Source organism: Canis aureus, chromosome 31, assembly GCF_053574225.1.
Source record: "Canis aureus isolate CA01 chromosome 31, VMU_Caureus_v.1.0, whole genome shotgun sequence".
NCBI classification, from domain to species: domain Eukaryota; kingdom Metazoa; phylum Chordata; class Mammalia; order Carnivora; family Canidae; genus Canis; species Canis aureus.
In genome coordinates this window covers 31,770,829-31,784,427 of record NC_135641.1, presented here as the reverse complement: position 1 = coordinate 31,784,427, position 13,599 = coordinate 31,770,829, and the positions used below count along the sequence as shown (strand labels likewise).

Here is a 13,599-nt window from a genome sequence, read left to right as displayed (position 1 = left end):
CCATAGATTAACCTATTTGCAATGGGGCCTGCTGAGTTATGTTATCAATGGATTTCCTTTACTCAGTGAGGTAAACTGTCAGCCAAAGGTGGGGTGAAGAATGGCTGTGATAAAGGCATTAGCCAGCAGCTATCAGTTTAGCCTTTGCAAAGGGCACAGATACCTGCCAAGGCTGGAATCAGGAAAGAATCACAACAATGATTTGGACGTGAATATTCACTCAGCCTGAACGTCCACTATTATCTATTACAGTTTCTTTCTTTTTTTTTTTTTTAAGATTTTATTTATTTATTCATGAGAGATACAGAGAGAGAGAGAGAGGCAGAGACACAGGCAGAGGGAGAAGCAGTCTCCATGCAGGCAGCCCGACATGGGACTCAATCCCGGGTCTCTAGGATCATGCCCTGGGCTGAAGGCAGTGCTAAGCCGCTGAGCCACCCAGGCTGCCCTCTATTATAGTTTCTATTATAGTTTATTAACTATTATAGTTTTGTTGTACATCCATTTTAATACCTATACTCACCTATATTGTTTTCAGAGAACCTTCAAATTATCACAAGTGATTTTTTTTTTTACGATTTTATTTATTTGACAGAGAGCGAGTGCATGTACGTGCACAAGCAGGCAGAGCTGAGCAGAGCACCCTACTTGGGGCTCAATTCCAGGACCCTGGGATCATGACCTGAGCTAATGGCGGACTTTTAATTGAGCCACCCAGGTGCTCTACAAATGATTTTTAAGGGCGAAAGATTTATGCGGTCTGAAGATAAACCAGAGTATACAAATGATTTTTAAATGCATATTTCATTCTATTCTTTCCCTTTTGCAGACAAAGGAAAGCAGCAGTTAGATAAGGAAGCAACAGTTGAACCAAGGAACCTGTAAACAAAAAGAAACAGTAGGCCATATTTACAGTCGATGCAAATTGTGGGTCACAATTGGGGACAGGCAGTTATGGCTAGGCTCAAAGTTAAATAAATGACCCAGACCCACAAGATTTTGAGCAAAGGACTAATACAATCAATACTACACATCTGAATTTGCATTTGGCCTAGAGCAGTGTTGTAGCTCCTTCCCCAGTATTTCCCTCCTCTCCCACAGTGGGTCTCTGCTCCGGGCGATCCCCCTTGTCTGATCCCCTTCACTTGTATCTTGAATAGTCTTACACTTGTTTTGACCAACAGAATGTGACAAAAGTGATGCTACATAACTTACAAGGCTTGCTTCCGCCTCGCAGCTTCTTGTCTTGGGACTCTCAGTATGCGGACTCTAATGAAATTCAGATCAGCTGTTAGGGGCAAGAGCAGACACTCATTTGCTGATGCAAATGAAAGTCACTGCTACAGGGCAGCCCGGGTGGCTCAGCGGTTTAGCGCCGCCTTCAGCCCAGGGCCTGATCCTGGTAGACCCAGGATCGAGTCCCACGTCAGGCTCCCACGTCAGGCTCCCACGTCAGGCTCCCACGTCAGGCTCCCACGTCAGGCTCCCTGCATGGAGCCTGCTTCTCCCTCTGCCTGTGTCTCTGCTTCTCTCTCTCTATCTCCCATGAATAAATAAATAAAATCTTAAAAAAAAGAAAAAGAAAGTCACTGATACAACCCACTGACTTAGACTAACTTACTAAAAACTGTCCTCTTTTGAGAAATGGGGATACAGACTATCTGTTTAGAACTTTCCATTTGTCTGTGCATTAGATGATGCCTTTTGAGAGTTCTCTTGTGGAAGTTGAGGTAGTCATTGTTATATAGAGTAAACTTGACATAGCCCCTGCCCAGCACAGTTTATGAGCTTAAAACCAATGAGCTCACATCCATAGATGTGTACATGAGGCAGAGACCAGAAGACCACAGGCAGAGATTACACACAGCATTACACACTCTTGATTTGTTTCTGTTATTAGAACGAAGCTGGTAGGATACTAAATATAGGACACTCCTGGATTTTATGAAATCTTCTTAAAGCTTACATCACAAGACCTGTAGAAAGCATCACTGCTTTTACAGAATTAACCATGGGAACCCTAAAGTGGTCCATTTAATTCAATGAAGCATCTATCACAAGGTGATCTGAGGTAGTAGGTACTAGAATGAACCAGGGGATTACTTTACCCATCCAAGTGAATGGATTTTTTAACCTGTGTTCTCCTTGCAGGAATCTAAGATTTTCTCCTACAAAGAGTTCCAAAGTCTCCACCCTCTAGATGACTTATTAGCCACAAAAGGGAAAGTAGACTTTCTAATAAACTATATAGAGAAATCTGGAGGACAATTCAGATTTCAGTTATTGACGCTGGGGCAACCTAATATCATATCTTTAAAAATTAATATTTTATGTTTACTATTTAATACTATGTTCTTCCTGATGGGAAACAATAGGAAGGCCACCTCCTAAAGTTTGAAGGATTTTTGACATCTGTCAGACCTCTTGATCTTCCTTCTAACTTATAGTAAATGTGGGAACTAGAGAAAAGGTCAAATGATATCAGGAGGAAAAAAAGGTCAAATGGAGATAGCAGTTACCTCTGCCAGGTAACTGGCTTAGACTCTCCAAAAAGTTAATGCCATGAAAACAAAATACACGATGTGTGTGTGTGTGTGTGTGTGGGGGGGGTTATTCTGCATATAAGAGATGAGCAGGGCAGCCTGCGTGGCTCAGCGGTTTAGCACTGCCTTCAGCACAGGGCCTGATCCTGGAGACCCGGATAGAGTCCCACATCATGCTCCCTGCATGGAGCCTGCTTCTCCCTCTGCCTGTGTCTGTGCCTCTCTCTCTCTCCCTCTCTGTGTCTCTCATGAATAAATAAATAAAATCTAAAAAAAAAAAGGATGGGGCAGCCTGCATGGCTCAGCAGTCTAGTGCTGCCTTCAGCCCAGGGTGTGATCCTGGGGTTCTGGGATTGAGTCCCACATTGGGCTCCCTGCAGGGATCCTGCTTCTCCCTCTGCCTGTGTCTCTGCCTCTCTATCTGTCTTTCATGAATAAGTAAATAAAAAGAGAGAGAGAGAGAGAGACAGATGAGCATAACAAACGCAATGCATGCATCTTCATTGGAATACCTTTCAACAAAAGCGATATATAAGACACCTTTTGACAATTGAGAGAAATTTGTAAATGGGCTAGATCAGGTTATCGCATCACTAAGTTTCTTAGACATGATTAGGCTCCTTATGTGGTTGCACAGAGGGATGTGTGTCTATTAGTAGCAAATGCAGGCTGAAATATTTCGGAGAGAGACCAGGCAAGTATGGCAAACTGTTAACACTTACTCAACCTGGGAGTTGAGTACTTGGGTGCTCCCTGAACTATTTATTCTTCCAACTTCCCACGTGGTGATGCTGGAGCCAAGCTGTTCGCAGTCCCACAGCGGAGCGGCCAGAATGGGCAGCTGTTTTCAGATGGCACTGTGCCAGCGGTGCTGGGGGAGGAGAGGAAATATTATTTCTGGATTAATTCAACCTCCTCCACCCAAAGACCGGCGCGACCAGAACCCATACAGCAACACCCAGCTCCCACGCCTAAAGAAGCCTGACCGCTTCTCCCACTTAGTGACCGACTCCGGGTAGGACAGACTTTCTGTGAATTCTCCAAAGAAGAGTTTCCAGGGGCAGCCCGGGTGGCCCAGCGGTTTAGCGCCGCCTTCGGCCCAGGGCGTGATCCTGGGGCCCTGGGATCGAGTCCCGCGCGGGGCTCCCTGCGTGGAGCCTGCTTGTGTCTCTGCCTCTGTGTGTGTGTGTGTGTGTGTGTGTGTGTGTGAATGGATGAATAAAATCTTTAAAAAATATATATATATATTTTAAGAGTTTCCAGATGGATTCCCCGAAAGCAGGCGCCTTCCGGGGATTCCTGGCCGGACACCAGTCCACGGAAACCTGCCGCGTCCCACCTCGCCCCACCCCCTCGTCCTCCGTGGATTCTAGGAGAACGCACCTTCCTTCTGCGATTGAAGAACTTGCCGAGGTTTCTTCTCCACCTCACAGCTCCTGGCGGCCTGGAACCAGCGACTCCCCTCAGGGCCGCCTCGACGCCAGGCGTCCCCGCCGCTGGTAAACCGGGCAGAATCCTGGCCGCAGCCCCGCGGGCCTCTGAGGTGACACGCGTACCTGAGGGCCCCGCGGCGGGAACGCGGGGCGGCGGCGAGGAGGCGGCGCGGGCGCGCCCCGACGGCGGGCGGCGGGCGGCGGGCGGCGGGGGTCGCGCCCTCGGCGCTCGGGGCCCGCGCGTGCGTGCGTGCGTGCGTGCGAGCGAGCGAGCGTGCGAGGGGCTCCCGCGTGGTCTGCGCGCGCCCGGCCGTGCGTGCGGCTGCGGGAGGCCGCGAGCGCGCGCGGGGCGGCAGCGGCGGCCGCCAGCCCGGGGCGTGGGGGCGGCTCCGTGCGGCGCGCGGGAGGTGAGCGAGGCCGGGCGGCCGGGGGCGGCCCGATAGCCCCGGAGACCGCGGGGCGCGCTGGCGGGCGTGGCCCCGGGGCTCGCTCCTCCGCTGGCGGCGCGGCGAGGCCGGCGAGGCCGGCGAGGCCGGGGCGGGCGGGCCCTCTCCCGGAGCAGCCGCGCCCGGGGCTCCGGCCTCCGCGCCGCGCCGCCGCCGGCCCCGCGGTGAGCGCGCCGGGAGGGTCTCGGCGGGGCCCCGGGCGGCGCGGAGGGGCGCGGGGCCGCGGGGGGGCCCGGGCGCGGCTGCGGGGAGCTCGCTGTCCTGCTGCGCGCTCGGCCGGAGGGCGCGGCCCCGGATCCCCGTCGCCCCGGGCCGCCCCCGCTCCCGCTCCGGGACCCGCCCGGGGACCCGCCCGGGGACCCGCTCCGGGGCGCGTTGGCCGCGACGCGGGGGGAGGCCGGGGGCAGGGGCTCGGGTTCCGCGGCTTTCCCAGCAGGCCCGGGCGGGGACGCAGCCCCGAGGCGGTGGGGAGAGGGCCTGGGAGGCCCCTGGGGGAGGGCTCTTCTCGTAGGGGAGGAACCGTGAGCAATATGCGCCCGAGGAGGAGAACGGGGAATTAGGCGGAGGGAAAGGGAACCCCGAGGAGCTAGGGCTGCACGATTTGGGGGAGGCGGACTTAACGGGCATACAGGCATTTTAAGAGAAATCCGAAAGGTGCAGTGGAGCCTCACTTTTCCAAGCAGCGAGGAATGATGCCAGCGGTGACAAGCACGCGTTGCATCCCGTGTTTCCTTCTCTTCCACTCCTCACTGTTGGCCTGGGAGGGAGATTTGCAGGGCAGAGATGGGTTTTTGGTTTTTTTGTCCCCCCCACCCCCCCCGCCCGTATTGTGCGCATAATGCCAGCGTTTAAGGACCTGGCTCCTTGGTCAGGAAAAGCTAGTAGCAAGGAACAGATGACCAAACCGTATCTTTTTTTTTTTCTGTGCTCAGAGGTGAAGTGAGAGCCGAGTTTGCAGTCTTCAACAACTGGGAGTAAGTTTGTGTTTCCGCTTTCCCCAGGTGTCTTAGGATGTAGGGAGGTGATTTTGTGCTCCCAGAAAGTGTTGATGCCTGATGAAAAGCACATCTGAGCTGGTATCAGTCTGGAGGAGGGAGCTATTTATTGAGAGATAAGAGTCTAAAACGTTTCTTTCTCCTAGACTAGAAGGTTCACTCAAGTCAATCGGTCGTTGTAAATTCCAGCCACGAAAATAAAGCCTGTTATCACAACAGTGGCCAAATTATAGTTCCAGATTGGATACCTAAGGTGGTTTGAGAGCAGGGAGGAAGAAGGGAGGACCAAGGCTTTCCCAAAAATGAAGAGATGCTGAGGTATAATAACTTACTTCTGTAGCAGCTTGCTGGGTGTAGAGAACATTGATTTTAGATGTCATGTTGCTCAGTGTTGTTGAGTTGTGACTTAGATGTATTCTTTTTCTGTCCTTTTGCTCGGTAGTTCACAGCAAATCGCTTAATTAAAGCATGGAATATGGAAAACAGCAGAAAAACATCTCATCTGATTTAGTCTCATCTGAAATTCTGTAGGTAAGTTCATCTTATTTTAATTAAGAAATTCTTCTGACTGGTTAAAATGGACTGTAATAATCTCCTTTACACGGTTTTAAGGACCATTTACACAACCACAAATTCTGTTGTATATTCTAATATATATATATATGTTTTTTTTTTCCCCTGAAGGATTTAAGGAGTTGTAAGTGTTAAGCTTTATTTTATTTTCTTAAAAACTTTATTTATTCATGAGAGACACACACACAGAGAGAGAGAGAGAGAGAGAGAGAGAGGCAGAGATACAAGCAGAGGAAGAAGCAGGCTCCATGCAGGGAACCCGATGTGGGACTCGATCCCAGGACCCCAGGATCACGCCCTCAGCCAAAGGCAGACACTCAACCGCTGAGCCACCCAGGCATCCCAGTATTAAGCTTTATTAAACCATTTTGGATGATACATATGTTTCTAAAAGTTCGGTTACTGTTAAACTACTGTGGTATCTCAGGAAAAATTAATTATATAAACTTAATTTGGTTGTCATATTCACATTCACCTTCATATTCACCTTTTTATTCCTAAAAAGATACTCAAGTGAATATTTTTTCTCCTATTCTTTCCCCTTGAAATGGCTTGCCTTCTCTCTGTGCCCTGTCTGCAGCTCTGTTCTTTCCACCATTGGGTGATACAGGGGTAGTCCCATTTGAGGAAGTGCCTTTATTGCATTCACAACTATATAATGTGCAGGCCAAATATGCTTTTTTTCTTACAGTTCTGACAGTTGTCATTGCTCATCCCTGCTCACTGCATGGTAACCACACTGTACAACTTGATGAATGGGGTCAAATGTGGGGGATCAGATAGGATGCCCTTAAATGGCCTTGTACAGCAGATGCATTCGGAAGTTGCAGTTCATTTGAGAGCTTGTCTTTTGCAAATATCTCTTTTTGGGACCACAAACGATGGTTTTGTTTCAGTAAAAAGTTGCCTATTATAAATATTGATTTGCTTTTGGCACCAGAGCTTTTGGTGCATTGTGAATTAGATGAGAGGGGAAGATGAGGGTATGTGCAGGAAGTGTGGTTTGTAGGAGGTTTGTCTAGATGAGGGGGAGATGAAGCTACGGAACATCCCTAGGGTGAGGCCCTGAGATGCTGCAGAATGGAAGATTTGGCTAGGGAGATAACCTGTACCCCTTGAAGCTCTGAGAAATGAGGTATACAGATAGGAGCCAGAAAGCTAGAATAGATTATTAACTTTTCATTCTATGTGTTTCTGACCCTGAGTTAGTCAGGAAGCCAGGCCTTTTGTTGTCCCCTTAGAGTATCCGTAGCCTAGGTTAATACTTATCAGCCCTGTCTACCCTCCAGGAACCGTGTTATATGGGGAACATGTTACCACCACCACTAGGATCCCCTCTTCAGTAATGAGGAAACACAGAGAAGAAAGATCTTAGAAGATTGAGATTTTCTTTTCTTTCTTTCTCTCTCTCTCTTTCTTTCTCTTTTCTTTCCTTTTTCTTTTTCTTTTTCTTTTTCTTCTTTCAGCTCCATACCCACTGTAGGGCTTGAACTCAGGACCCTGAGATCAGGAGTCACATGCTCTACCAACTGAAACAGCCAGGCTTCCCAGGAGATTGAGATTTTCTTGATGTTCTAAGGTATGCCATTTCACGGGGCTTAGAACTCTTCCAGACCAGTAGCCTGTTTGGTAAATAAGGTTTATTAGAGCACAGCCACACCTATTTGTTTAATATTGTCTATGGCTCCATTTTTGCTACAAACAGAATCATGTGTCTGAGACAGAGACTGTGTGGCCCATAAAGAAAATTTGCTCTCTGCCCTTTTACTTAAAAATTTTTTTTTTTCCATTCTGTGGCTGGAACATAGATTTCCGCTAAACTCCAAGCTGTGCATTTGGAACAGGCTCTTTAAACTTAGCATAAAGAAGCACTATATTTGGCTTCTATTTTTGGTAACAGACTTTGTTTTTAAGGATGGAGATACCCATTTTCTAAGACCAAAAAAAAGTATTATCAACTCTTCTTTCTTTCCTTTCTCTAAACTGATAGTAGGTTCTATAATTTGCGTTTTTATCAAGCATCTCTACATTCTTAGAGTGCAAAGTTGGCTCCCTGCCATGTACCCTGACCACACATTTAGAGACATTTGATCTGGGAGGTCTCCCTCCCATCCTCTCTAGGTGGGCTTTACTCATAATGTTCAGTCTGGCCCTTAGAGTCCTAAACCTTCCTCCCTGCTCTGCCTAGTGTCAGCAACTTGAAGGCAAGGCAGGTATCTTTTTCCCCATTGCAGGAAAGCCTCTAACACAGGTCTGGCATATCAAATGAATAAATGAAGGACATACACTCAGATATCCAAGGGAAAGGTAATCAGTGACTTAGCCTGACAAACAAGAATGACAAAGATATGTAATATTCCTAACCTAGGTCAACAATGAGAAGAAATATTAACTAGAGCAGTTTCCCCTGTCCTTTTCCTCCAATGGGTAAAGCTGTTTATAACAAAACAGAGACAGGAAGCCCAGCTTTCAAGCCAGCCTTCCTGCTGTTCGGCCTGACTTATACGATCTCTGCTCTGCTCCAGTTTTCCTAGATTCTCTCCAGACCCAGTCATCTTGTTACCTCTTCCCTCAGGCTGTTCCGTTCACGTGGCTGTTCAGGGGTGCCTCTCGCCCCTGAGTGCAGAGGTACACTTTTGTTCTGTTTGGGTGTTTAGGTCAGTATTATATCCTCACAGTCCAGCAAGAGCCCAAGAAGTATATGTTGAACACACGACTAGCTATGGAAAGCACGCTGGCTGTGATTAATCAGCCGATTTTGAAACCAATGAGACAGTGTTTTGGGGCTCACTTTTCCAGGAAGACCATTTGGTGCCCTGCCCTCTTCAGAGAAGCTTAACTCTTGTGTGTTATCTAAGGCTTTCCTTGATCCTCAGGTGGAGGAACCCTTTTGAATATGGAGATAAGTTAGACAAGTGCTCTGAATCTCTTCTAGCTCCTGATGGTCATTGCTTTTGTATCTGAGTATTTGCTAGTGTTTACCAAAGCTCAGTAATTTATTCAGGGTTATTTGGAATATAAACTCATTATTAACAGTATTCCTCTCAGTAATTCCTCCATTTCTGAAAAGTGGACTTGAAACACTAGTTGGAAATTGGGTGAGAATTAAAAAGAGCATGATTTGCTTGGAATTGAACAGTGTTTGCACATAGAATTCCCCCCCTTTTTTTAAGATTCTGGGTTAGCTTTGACAGTTCTGCATCCCTGAGGAAGATCAGAGGTATTGCTCTACGTGGAAGAGAGCCACATGGAAGATGGCAGGCCAGTGCAATTAACACAAATTAGGAAGGATGCATTGTGGTACAGTGGTTGTGGAGTCCTCTCTGGATGATGACCCCTGGATCCCCAGCCTTGCTTTTAGTTGTGAGACCCTAACTAATGATCAGGTCTCCACATCTCAGTCTCCTCAACTGGAAAATAAATGCTGTAGTAGTAGTGCCTACCTCATAGATTGTTTTAATCAACATATAGTGGAAGTGCAGGAAGTTCTTACTGCAGTGCCAGGACCAAGCCAGGGCTTTGGCTAAAATTTTGGAGAGAGGACAATGTGAAGAAATTGGATAAAGTAGAAAGCAAGTTCTTTTTGACGTTAATTTTGTTTGCCCTGACAGAGTAAAGCATACTTCATTTTTGAGTGTTATTAAATTCAGCTAGGATAGTGGTTACAGTTCGTCCACTCAGTAAATAAAATTTGATTTTCTGTTATATGTCCAGCTGTGCTTGAAAGTAAGGAGGGACGTAAACTTATTAAATGTGCATAATCCTTAAAATAGATTGATGCCACTTGAATATTTCACACCTTGGTTTGAAAAGGTTAATGTATTTTGTAGTTCTCCTCCAGTTGCCAGAAGTACCTATTGTAGGACTTTTGACAGTTCAAATCATTCTCAGTTATGGGAAGATCATAGGCAGGAGGAAGATCATGGGAGAGGGGAGCTTGTACAGAAGAGGAACTGAAGAAGTTCACATTTGGCATGTGAACCTCTACTAGTAGTTCCTGTGGGCTTATATGTTCAGGGTAGTAAAACTTTAGGAACCTTAAGAGCTAGAGGAAACCCCATCTTTGGACTCTAAAAGGAAGCTTATTGGAGTGCCTAGCTGGCTCAATTAGAACGTCTAACTCTTGATCTCAGGGTCGTGAGTTCAAGCCCCACATTGAGTGTAGAGCTTACTGGAAGAAAAAAAAAAAAGGAAAGCTCACTGATTTGGAGGGAGACTGTAGATAAACTAGAATTTATTTGCAAGTTTACATATACTGTAGACAGTATGGTATCATATAAGAGACATTGGGAGTTAGCTGCAGGCTCTATAAATGGAACAAATGTAAGCAAATAGTAGTAAGTTAGAGGAATATGTAGTGGACTCTAATAATGATAGGAGTACCATCTACAGAGTTCTGATTCGCTGGGATCAGATGGGGTTGGGCCTGAGGCTCTGCATTTCTAGCAAGCTCCCAGGTAGTGCTCATGCACTGTACTTTGAATGGTGAGATCTAGAACAGCACATTGGAATCACCAGGAAAGCTTTAAAAATCCTGCCATCTGAGCCTAACCTCTCTCTGCAACTCTCATTTAGTTAGTCCCCAGTATAAACTGGCTTCCAGTTTTTCAGGTTCTCTAAGATACTGTAATACAAAATACTGTAGCCAAATTTAAGAACCACTGGGTTTGGAAAGAAAGGGAAGAGAGAGGTAGCTGTCAGGCATCACTGGTTTTGTTTGTTTCTAGTATAATGAGAGGAGGTCAGAATGGTAAGCTTTATATTGCTTTGTTTATGAATTAACATGTTCAATTTGAAAGGGTGCTGGTAGGGAAATTTTCTTCATGATGTGTATTGATACGTAGTTCTCCCTCTTTATATGAAATAGGACACGACTGATGTGTGTAATTATGATTTGTATTAAACTCAGTGTGCACAGGACCTTGTTTGGACTATTAGGATTTCCGCCCTTTGCAGGACTGTTTTTTATGTGGAAGAGGAGTCATAATATTGCACAACTGGCAGTAGTTTTGTGATTATTCTTTAGTGATGGCACACATTTTTCACCTTGGATGACTCTAAATCTAGTATGCCCTGGCTTAGAATTTTATTGAAATGGGGTTTTTTGGTTGGTTTTTGCATTTTCATGTCTGGATCTTTAATATGAACATGATCAGAATTAGTGTAGCCTATTAGAAGAAGGCTTTGTATCACAAGAGAGCTGAAGAAAAATAAGCATATCTAACAGATTCTGGAGTTTGCTTTTGGATTCAAATTATTCTTGGGGATATTTTCTTAATATATTAAATGGATAAAAGCACACTACCAGGCCATTTGTACGGCATTGAGATATCCACCTAGCACCCACTGTGTTGTAGGCTCCAGGGACATGGCAGTGAACAAGACATGTAAGACCTTTTCCTTTACAAACCTCAGATTCTTACAAAGGGAACAGACAGTAGGCAAATAGAAAATCCAAGTGGGTTCATTGCCTAGAGGAGAATAGCGAGGGGTGTGCTAGAAAGTATAGATTGGGAAACAACTTGAGAAAAGAGGTCAGGGAAGGACTCTCCTAAGTGGCATTTTGCTGGGATCTGAGGCAGGAGAAGGAGCCAGCCTTTTCAGGAACCAGCTTTTGGGTTTGGGGACAGTAAGTGCAGACTTCCTGAGGGAAAGTTTGACACATTTGCGGCTCAGAAACGAAGCCATTATGGCTGAAATAGGGATGGGAGGAGGCATGGCAGCAAGATGAGGTGGGGGGACTTGTGTTTCCCTGAGAGACAGTATAGAGAGACAGACAGGATAGATAGATCTCCCTCAAAAAATGTTAACCAAAGCACTTTTTTTTTTTGGTGGGCTGTCTTGAAGATTAGGTGAGTTAGTGTCTGGTAGCAGTTCCTGGTGCTCTCACCACAGCTGGGCACCTAGGGCCAGGATATCATGTAGGTGCCTTCCAACATTGATTGTGCACAGTAACCAAATAAACAGAATGGCTGATTGGATTGCCAAGCTGTTCTAACTTTTTTTTAAAGTATAACATGCAAAAGAAAAAGTACAGATTAGAAAATTAATTATCATAGTGAACACACTTGTAAGCACCATCTAGGTCAAGAAATAGAATATGGCCAGAATGCCGGAAAGCCCCTTCATGCTCCTACCAGTTATTTTTCCTGTCTCCAGGGATTACCAGTGTCCTTGGTAATCTCTGACACTAGAGATTATTTTTGCCTGCTTTTCATCTTTGTGTAAATGGAATTATAGCGTCTGTTCTTTATGTGTCTTGTGGCTTCTTTAGCTCAACATTGTTGTGTTTGAGAGGCTCTCTAGAATGTCAAGTGAGGTAGTTTGTTCATTTCCATTTTGTATAACGGCCTGTTATATGAATTTGTTTCTCTCTTGTACCGTGGTGGTTTCCATGTTATAGTAATCATGGATAGTGTGCTGTTGTGAATGTTCTTGAACATTTTTTGGTGTTCCTATTTGCATATTGGTGAGTGTTCTACGTAGGACTGGAGTCGCTCTATCGTAGGGTACATGTTTGTTCAGGTTTAGTGAATAATACCAAAAAGTTTTCCAAAAAAAATGAACCAGTTTGTATAATTTTTTGACTCCAAACTACTACTTAAATTTTTATTTATTCACCAAAATTAGTTTATTAATTCAGTGAATACAAAGATGATCTAGAACAAGAGTTTCCAAAGTGTGAGTTCAGTCCTGCCAGAAGCACTGAAGATTAAAATAGGTTTTTTTTTTTTTTTTAAGATTTTATTTATTTATTCATGAGAGACACAGAGACAGAGACCTAGAGGGAGAAGCAGGCTCCATGCAGACAGCCCAGTGTGGGACTCCATCCCGGGACTGCAGGATCAAGCCCTGAGCTGAAGGCAGATGCTCAACCACTGAGTCAACCAAGCATCCCTAAAATTGGTTCTTCAGATAAATTTGAGAAACACTGCATAATATATCCTCTTCTCAGACAATATACAATAGCATATTAAAAACTGAGAAGCCCTCCATAAGAAATACTAATTTAAGTTTATTTTAATGATTTTCATGTTTTTTTGGTCTCTGGAACCCATTTGAAGGCTCTATAACACTTATGGATAAGAGATAGATGCAGCTATCTTTGCTGCCAGAAAGTTCTGGTGTTAATAAATGAGATGCAGATTTCTTCTCTGAGGATGGAGGTTTTATTTGATGATTAAAGCATTGGAAGCGCCATCCTGTTTTGTCCCTGGAAGTTTTCTGGGCTTTTCTATTATTTGAGATGTTTCTTCAGGTATTGTGGATCAACGACCATATGGACAAGTGGTTACTGGTGGCCTCCTGTGTATTAGCATCGTGCTAGGCTTGTGGGATAGAGATTTTTTGTTTAAATTATATAGAATCTACTTGGTGCATACATGTTTAGTTAATATAATCACAAGTTTAACTTTTATAAAATAGAAATTATTTTTAAATTATAAATATAATTTCTTCACAGTGATAAATGGCATTATTATTTAAAAAGTCAGTAACAAAATAATGGCGCATTTTCCTGTTGGGCCTTTTTATATTTTTCTATTCATTGATGTTTTAGATTCTTTATACCCCTCTCTTGGACGTGTGATTTAGAACAATATCAGAGTTT

General features: G+C 45.1%; 1 protein-coding gene and 1 long non-coding RNA gene across 23 annotated transcripts in view; one reads left to right on the top strand and one right to left on the bottom strand.

Moving 5' to 3' along the window:
• Positions 1-785: 785 nt before the first annotated feature.
• Positions 786-4,172, bottom strand: LOC144302641 (uncharacterized). The gene is made up of 4 exons (XR_013369590.1): positions 3,927-4,172; positions 3,266-3,414; positions 1,216-1,288; positions 786-879 (listed from the first exon to the last, which is right to left on the bottom strand). It is a non-coding gene; the product is annotated as an uncharacterized LOC144302641 (long non-coding RNA).
• B3GALNT1 (beta-1,3-N-acetylgalactosaminyltransferase 1 (Globoside blood group)) overlaps positions 3,452-13,599 on the top strand; it is a 26,149-nt gene continuing 16,001 nt past the window's right edge. For 3 of the 22 annotated variants that reach the window (XM_077880181.1, XM_077880165.1, XM_077880172.1), the window contains exons 1-5: positions 3,453-3,558; positions 3,798-4,086; positions 5,355-5,396; positions 5,564-5,735; positions 5,860-5,948. The gene's annotated coding sequence lies outside the window, so the exon portion shown is untranslated. Of the gene's footprint in view, positions 3,559-3,797; positions 4,087-4,266; positions 4,384-5,354; positions 5,397-5,563; positions 5,736-5,859; positions 5,949-7,456; positions 7,570-13,599 lie in introns of those variants that run through there. The other 19 variants (XM_077880184.1, XM_077880170.1, XM_077880177.1 and 16 more) reach the window with 13 other exon arrangements.